Raw genomic sequence first — 7,087 nt, forward strand, 5'->3', positions numbered from 1 at the left:
TCTGACCATACCAGCACAACCTTCCCGAAGAAATCATAAACTCGGCGGAGGTCCTGTTTTATCATAGTTATAAGTTCCGCTAGCTTCACATGGCCCAAATCATTACCTCCAGCGTGGACGATAACGACCGCAGGACCCGCTGTCAAGCGGCTCGCGGCCACTATATCCGGTAGGACCTGCCTCCATTGTAACCCTCGGCAACCTCTCCAACGAACCTCCACTCCGTCTAGGCCGAAGTGCAGACCCCCAGGCCGAACCGCCGCTCTCCTCTCCGCCCAATAAAGGAAAGAGTGGCCAATGAGCCACACCACCACTGGAACGTTAACTACAGAAAAAACAAAACACAAAGAGAAAAACAGAAAACATAGCATGCACCAGACAACAATGTAAAGGCCCAAATCAGCACCCCATCGCACTCAGCGGACGCCGAGGCTCAGGGAGTCATCAGGTCGGGCCAAATGTAAGACCGAAAGCAGTCGGAACTCCAGCGCCCCAGGCGTTTCACCGCCTCATCTCCCAAGCCGCAAGCGTCAGCCGTTGTAGCGGCTCCGATGCGAAAAGAATGGGTGCCAAAGTCCCGAGGCTCCAGTCCCACAGCAATTAAACAAGCACGAAAAACAGATAAGAATTGAAAGCGAGTGAGGGGCGCACCAGCCTCATGCAACAAAAAGACGTCCCCTGCGGGACGCCTAGCAATATACTCCCGTATCAAAAACACGGGACAAAACTCAGACCCCGTGCGGCCAATAGTAACCCATGTACCCCGCCCGAAAACATCCGTTTTCGAGCGACGAAGACAGATTTTAATCTCGTTATCAGACGCCACCACATCGTCCACACCCAAACCCCCGGGCTTAAATTTACTTGGACTAACTAATTCTCCAATACGGAGGGCCGCAAAAAAGGCTAAGGCGAAAGCGGCCCTCAGCAAAACCAATTCAAAGCTATCCTGACATACTACCTCCAAAACCCCAAACAAACGCGTCAACAAACTAAAGGATACCGGTCGACGCCGATCCCCTCCCCGCTTCTCCTTCTTCCACCCCTTCAAAACTTGTTTAATAGCAAAATGTTTTGTAATATCAAAACGACCAAAAAGCTTAAGCATAAAAGCAACCCCAGCTAACTTTTTAACAACCGCACAATAAGACGACCCCTGACTCCTCAATCTGGCTAGAAACTCCAAAGAGACATCTAGAAGCTTCGGAGCGTCCGCGGGTACTGAACCGCCAGACACGGACAACCAAAGGACCCAAGCACTGTAATGACTCTTCCAAGTAGTAGCAGAAACAGACCCCCGAATGAGCTCTAGCAGCTGTTCCCTACCAGGTTCCACAAGGAATCGGGGCAACTCCATCCCTCCAGTCTCGCCGACGGATGCAGGGCACGGAAGACCTGAAAACGTGAGCGAGACAGAGCGTCAGCAATCTTATTCCGCACACCAGGCACATGGCGAGCTTTGAACCAAATGTTACGCTGCAAACAAACCAAGACTAAATGCCGAAGCAGCGCCAGTACCGGAGGCGAGGAAGAAGACTGGCTGTTTATGACCTGCACCACAGAAAGGTTATCACACCAGAACACTATCCTACGGTTGGACATCCTATCACCCCAAAGCTCTATTGCGGCTACAATCGGGAAAAATTCCAACAAGGCCATGTTCCTAACCAGGCCCGTCTCGAACCACAGTAGTGGCCAAGACCCCCTGCACCACTCATCCCCGAAAACAGCCGCAAAGCCATCGCCACCAGCATCATCCGTAAATAAGGACAGCTCAGTGTTGGTAACCTCCCCCTGCTGACAGATCGCACGACCATTAAACTTAGAAAGAAAAGCGCTCCAAACACGCAGATCTTCCTTCAGCGCACGCGTAATGCGGATAAAATGGTCGGGGTGGAGCACGCCCTTTGTAGCCAGCGACAACCGGCGACAAAAGGCGCGCCCCATGGGCAGCACCCGACATGCGAATGTCAGCAGGCCGAGGAGACACTGCATCTGATGCAACGTGACCTTTTTGGCGAGAAGGAAATCCTCAACCGTACCCCGAAGACGGTCAAGCTTGTCAGGCGGAAGCCTGAAAACCATCTCAACCGAGTCTATCTCAATGCCGAGAAAGGACAGCCGCGTAGACGGGCCCTCCGTTTTCTCGGCTGAAAGGGGAACGCCCAGCCGGGCCATCAAGGACCGAAATGTAGCTAACGAGTACGCGCAAACAGGCGACCCTCCCGGACCAACAAACAAGAAATCGTCGAGATAATGCAACACCGACGGGATGCCCGATTCATACCTCAAAGACCACTCCAAAAAGGAGCTAAACAACTCAAAATAATAACAGGAAATAGAGCATCCCATGGGCAGGCACATGTCGACGAAAAAACTATCCCTAACCCTACAACCTAACAAGTGGAAACAGTCTGGGTGTACCGGAAGCAGCCGGAAAGCCGACTCAATATCGGACTTAGCCAACAACGCACCCGGACCAGCCCTGCCAACCAGAAAAACAGCCCTGTCCAAAGAGGTGTACGACACAGCCGCATCCTCCTTTGAGATGCCGTCATTAACCGATGACCCGGGAGGGTATGAGAGATGATGTATGAGCCGAAATTTGCCCGCCTCCTTTTTAGGTACCAAACCCAGAGGGGAGACCCTCAAATTCGACAGCGGGGGATCGGAAAAGGGGCCGGCCATCCGGCCCAACATCACCTCCTTCATAACCTTTTCCCACGCCATCTCCTCATTTTCTCTAACAGATTTTAAATTAGGAGAAAGAAACATAACGGAAGAAGGGGCGTGGGGAATGTAAAAACCGCAGGAGAAACCCTCAAGAAGCAGGTTTGCCTCCCGCCTCCTGGGGTAGAGGGCGAGCCACTGCTCCAACAGCCGTACGTTCACCGGTGTTCTCTGCGGTGCCGGCAGCACCCAGCTTCCCGCCCTGTCGGTTACGGCGGAAACAGCGCAAAGCTGAGTGCGACCCCCCACAGATCGAGCACTCGTGTTTGAAGCGGCAGGAAGAGTGGAATCGGCAATGGCCCTCATTATAGAGCCAGCAGGTTCCACTCTGGCGCTGTGCCGTCGCTGCGGGCTGCTGCCCCGCACCGGCGGCACTGGGCTGAAAGGTCCGCTGAGGACGTTGGGAAAGGATCAGTTGGATCCAAACGTCGGTAGCCTTAGAGGCCCAACCGACGGCAGGGGTCAAAGCCAGGCGGCGACGATACTCCTCGTCGTACCGCCACCAGGCTGAACCCCCGTGCAGCTTATACGCACTGTAAACCGTATCCATATAAACAAAAAGCTCGGGGCCTTTCATCGGGGAAGCCTGGCATACGATATAAGCAAGAGTAGCGAAGGCCTGCAGCCAGTTCCCAAACGTCTTCGCCACTCTCTGTTTACGCTCTGACCCTTTCTCAAATGTCCGCTCCTTATCGACGGCAATGTGGTCTGCCGACAATAAGGACCAGATATCTACGAACTCACCCTTGACTATCTTGTCCCTAACATCCGCCGGGACGTGCGTCCCTAGCGGAGCAACTCCGCAGAACATAGTGTCCCGGAGCATACAACTCGAAACCAAATCCACGGCCGGAGCGGGGGAACCCCCCCCGGGTGCGGCAGCGGACACCGCGTCCGCCCTACCCTGAGAACTACCCGAAACCTCTAACAACTGTCTAAGAAAAGAAGAAAGATCCTGTCCAGGTGTAAGTGCCTGTGTAGGTGCGGCGTGAGGTGCCCAAGCCGAACGGCAGGCGTACTCACCGGGTTGCGGCCCCGGATGGGCCGGAAGAGGAGCAGCTGGGACAGGAGCGGTCGGTAGAGGCTGTGCGTCCTGGCGTTGAAGTCCAGCCGAAGATGATGTAGCCCTCTCCGGACGGCCTTCCACTGGAGATCGACAACGACTCTCCCGATGCGAAGAGGTCTGATGCGACCCGTCCCGCAGCCTTCGGTCTGAATGACTGTAGCTCCGCCTGGACCTGGAGGACGAACGACTGCGCGGGGTGCGATGCCTTGTCCGACTCCTGCGACTGCGAGAACTTCTCCGGCTGCTGTGTCTCCTTGAAGAATCCAAGTGCCGCCCACTTCCGCGGCGGTACCTGTCGTCTTCTGATGAAGAAGACTCAGAAAAAGAGGAAACGTAAGAGGGATGCCGCGAGCCCTGAAAACCCCGCCCCCAGTCCCCCCCCCGCAAATGCTCCGCTGAAAGGTGAGGGGCGGAACGCAACCCTCGGGTGACCCTCCGACCCCTGTGACCTGTGGGACCCCCGGACGCCGCCTGACATCCCACCCCTTCCACAGTAACCGCCGCAACCGCACTGGGGCCCGCCCCCCCACCACACCCGGAAGCCACGCCCCCGTGCCCCGCTCTGCCCATGTCACTTACGTGGACCTGCACGGCTGAAAGGGCTTCAGCCGAAATATTCACCGCTCCATAGCTCAGGGAGCCAGCAGCCGCAGGGGGAGGAGGAAAAACAGCCGGAGCCGCGTCCTCGGCAGCTCCGGCGGGCACATCGCGAAGCCCCGCCCCTTCCGGCCCGTCACATCCGGCCGCCGCGATGACGCCCGCCAGGGAAGCTCCGCCCGGCGGCGCGTCATCGAACAGCAGAGGGGAAGCCCCGCCCACGGGAGCAGCCGCAACCGCCGAAGATGCAGGCCGCGTGGCGGCGGCCATTTTGGGGACAGCAGAGGTAAGCTGAGCCGGCGCTGGGGACCCCCCCCTCCCGCCCACCCCACCCCCCCGGGCACGCTGCGCAACCCGGCCGGAGCGCTCACCTGTTCCGCCGCTGGTGGACGCCGACTGCCCGCCGCGAGGTCTGTTCTCCCTCCGCTGCCTGGATGTCCTCGAGCCTCCACGTGCAGGCGGGCTGGGACTCAGCCGTGATGGTGGGCGAGATACCCGCTGTGGCCGGCCATCAGCCCTGGACACCGACCCGCCGACCCCCGAATCGCACGTCTGTTGAAGGAGGCTGAGCAACCAGCCAGGGCCCTGGCTAGCTACCCTCTCCCGCACCAAGAGCTCCAAAGAGTCCGCCATAGCAGGTCCTGTTCCTCTCACCACGTCCTGGTAGAAGGTGAGTAACCCGCCTACGTGCCCCCTTTTTATGGACTATTGCCAGAACGTCACCAATATTTTCAAAATACCATCTGAAATCAGCCAATGAGTCCAAAGCCCTTTCCTTATACAGTCCAGGGCTATCTAATCTTGTTAAAGTTGAGGGTCGCATGGATTCCACTCAGTATCAGCAGATTCTTGAGAATAATGTTCAAGAATCAGTGACGAAGTTGAAGTTACGCCGGGGATGGATATTTCAGCAAGACAATGATCCAAAACACCGCTCCAAATCCTCAGGCATTCATGCAGAGGAACAATTACAATGTTCTGGAATGGCCATCCCAGTCCCCAGACCTGAATATCATTGAACATCTGTGGGATGATTTGAAGCGGGCTGTCCATGCTCGGCGACCATCTAACTTAACTGAACTTGAATTGTTTGTCCAAAATACCTTTATCCAGGATCCAGGAACTGATTAAAAGCTACAGGAAGCGACTAGAGGCTGTTATCTTTGCAAAAGGAGGATGTACTAAATATTAATGTCACTTTTCTGTTGAGGTGCCCATACTTTTGCACCGGTCAAATTTTGGTTTAATGCATATTGCACATTTTCTGTTAGTACAATAAACCTCATTTCAATCCTGAAATATTACTGTGTCCATCAGTTATTAGATATATCAAACTGAAATGGCTGTTGCAAATACCAAAATATTTAGAACTAAAAATGATTAAGATTAATAGGGGTGCTCAAACTTTTTCATAGGACTGTATATCCATGGACAACGACGGACATTCACTTTATAGAGCGACGGCTCGCCAGGGATGGATTGTAGAGGGAAAGCGGTGTCTAAAAGTGGTAAAATCTAATAATTCATCTTAGCACCTGCACAGACCATATACTAAAAATTTCTTATTCACCAGAGTGATGTGAACTTATGTCATTGAAGCTTCCTCTTGTAAGAGTACGGAGTGTGAATACCATAACAATAGGAATGCTGGCGGCGCAGGAAGCCACTGCCTATAGATTTCTTCTTATTTAGGCCGGGCTGCACTTGCTAATAGACTTGGCTATTGTTGCTGATAAAAGCCGCGTCTTGCTGTTATTATGTTCCATATAAAAAGAAACTCTTTTAGATTGACCCACGTAGAAAATCTCCACCTCTTCATTTAATACGTCTCTGCGGCGGCTCATTAGAACAGAATGGCGGCGCTTTGTGAAATTGACGGCTGCCTTCATTAAAGAGCGAATAATCTGACGGGAGGAAATAGACTTTCAGCTAAAATCGCATTAGATTTCTTAAATTTATTGATTCCCGGTCGTAAGTGCAAAGGAAGGAGACGTAGACCGTATTATAGGATTGTACTAAACGGATTAAGGCGATAGAAGTGATCAACATAATTGGTCTACATTATGTGTAAGGGTATGGGTGTTTGCAAGCAGAGGCCAAAACCCACGACTACCCCTATTCCTTTCAATGGGAGTCACCGGAATGTCCTTTCATCTGGTGCTGGAATGTCCATTGAAATAAATGGGAGGCAAAATTTGTTGCTTTTTTTTTGTCCCCGACATGTTTTTCATTGAGTTTTTGTTGCGTCTATTTTTGATTTTTCTTTCTTCCCTTTCTAAATCATCACGGTTCTTCCCGCAACGCTTTCCATAGAAAGTTCACAGAGGTTTCCTCTACGGACTTTCTTTCTTTTTTTTTTTTTTTGTAGATTGTGAGCCCCACACAGAGCTCACAATGTACATTTTTCCCTATCAGTATGTCTTTTTTTTTGGAAATGGGATGGAAATCCATGCAAACACGGGGAGAACATACAAACTCCTTGCAGATGGTTTTTTGCCCTTGGTGGGATTTGGGCCGGGGACCCCAGCGCTGCAGGGCTGCAGTGCTAACCACTGAGCCACCGTGTGGCCCCCCTCTATGGACTTTCTGCTTCCATTATACCTATAGGAAAACTGCTGGCATTTCCACAGTTTTGGAAATCGTAGCGTGTCCTCTGCGCGTATTTTACAGCAAAGTGAGGATGAGAATCTCATC

The sequence above is a fragment of the Leptodactylus fuscus genome, chromosome 6, assembly GCF_031893055.1.
Source record: "Leptodactylus fuscus isolate aLepFus1 chromosome 6, aLepFus1.hap2, whole genome shotgun sequence".
In the NCBI taxonomy this organism is placed as follows: Eukaryota; Metazoa; Chordata; class Amphibia; order Anura; family Leptodactylidae; genus Leptodactylus; species Leptodactylus fuscus.